Source organism: Otolemur garnettii, unplaced genomic scaffold, assembly GCF_000181295.1.
Source record: "Otolemur garnettii isolate 467f Iridium unplaced genomic scaffold, OtoGar3 scaffold00002, whole genome shotgun sequence".
NCBI lineage: Eukaryota > Metazoa > Chordata > Mammalia > Primates > Galagidae > Otolemur > Otolemur garnettii.
The window spans coordinates 48868239-48869800 of record NW_003852397.1 but is presented as its reverse complement, the minus strand read 5'-3'; the positions used below and the strand labels follow the sequence as shown (position 1 = coordinate 48869800).

At 43.5% G+C, this 1562-nt stretch overlaps 1 protein-coding gene and 1 non-coding gene across 2 annotated transcripts in view; one reads left to right on the top strand and one right to left on the bottom strand.

The window, feature by feature from the left end:
• The window catches only part of GPD1L (glycerol-3-phosphate dehydrogenase 1 like), a 66814-nt gene that overhangs the window by 39106 nt on the left and 26146 nt on the right, over positions 1-1562 (bottom strand). The gene's annotated exons all lie outside the window — the stretch shown is intronic.
• On the top strand, positions 1507-1562 carry LOC111725810. Its single transcript, XR_002773780.1, has one exon. It is a non-coding gene; the product is annotated as a small nucleolar RNA SNORA24 (small nucleolar RNA).

Sequence of the window (1562 nt, the reverse complement as noted above, 5' to 3'; positions counted from 1 at the left end):
TCCCCACTGTGGCCCTTAGCTGTGTGACCTTGGCAAGTTCATTCGCCTCTCCGAGTCTCAGTTTTCTCCCCTGTATAATCAGAATTATCATCGTAATAGGAAAACTAATAGCAACAACCTAAGAGGGTCATTGAAGGGATTAAATGAGACAATGGGTGTGCGGCTTATTAACACAGTGCTTGACACCAACAAACACTATCACTAAAAACCAAATAAAAATCTTCAGTAAGCCAGGCCCTTATATCTCCAACCGTCCCTGCATTTCTTGGTTTACAAATCAGCCTCCCTACACAACAACTTCATGAAGAAAGTAATGTCATCTTATTTCTCTGTCACCAGCACCAACGCTGTGCTTTGTACGCACCTTACACACTCACAAGGTTTAAAGAGTGCATATATGCAGGAGAGGGCACTTCATTAACAAAAAAAAGGAGTTTTTCAGGTTAACAATAGGAATCAGGAAGCCACAACTGGTTTTCAAACAGGCTATGACAGAAAGCCACCAAACGGTGAATCTAGCAACAGAGAAAGTTCATAAATTCCACTCCAACAACCGGCAGGGTACACCCTATTCACTTCCCAAGCTCATTTCTATTTTCCCCTGCAAGTCAAGAGAACAAGGTCAGCCAATAACCTATATTTTTCTCTCCCAGACCTAATAAGCTTGAATTTTAAACCATCAGACTTACAATTTCCCATTTTCTTCTATCTCCTTCTGTAATTTAGGTCTTGACCCTGATTTTAATTACAGACCAATGCATTAGCTATCCCAGCAAGCTGATCAAAGTAGTATGCTCTTAGAAGGGTATATCAGGAGCTATTTGGCAAGGTTGTTTGTTTCAGCTCAGATGAGACCAGCACTTTGAATGTCAAGGAAGAAGCCTATTATGGGTTGTACTGTGTCCCCCCCAAATTCATATGAAGTCTTATCACCCAGTACCTCAAATATGAATGTATTTATCTTTAAAGAGGTCATTAATTTAGGCTGGGCATGGTGGCTCACGCCTGTAATCCTAGCACTCTGGGAGGCTGAGATGGGTGGACTGCCTGAGCTCACAGGTTCGAGGCCAGCCTGAATAAGAGCAAGATCCCATTTTTACATCAGGAGGCGTTCGGCTGGGCATTCGCTTTCTCTGTCTTGTGTGCTAAAATGACAATTGGGACAAAATTTACTAACTTAACTAGGGATTCAAATATCTTGTTTTATTGGTAGATCAGAGTCAGCTTTGAAAACCTTTAGGTTTGCAAGCTTGACCGGACTTAGGTTTTCATTAGGTCACGGGACAGCCACGTGCAGCCCTGAGCCCTAAGCCCCAGCACGCCATGGCCCCCAGTGGGGAAAGGTCCCATGCATTTGGTGACTATGGTTAACAAAGTCATTTGTTCCATTGTCAAGGTCATGTGGTCGTCTTGATTCTACGGTCTGTGAAAACCGTCAGTTCTGTCCAGATGGTGAGTGAGATCATAAGTTGTGCCTGCCTGCTCATTCGGTTTTGAATTGTGAATCTCCATGTGTCTTTGGGACCTGTCAACTGTGGCAGTCTCCCTTCCTAGCCATGGAA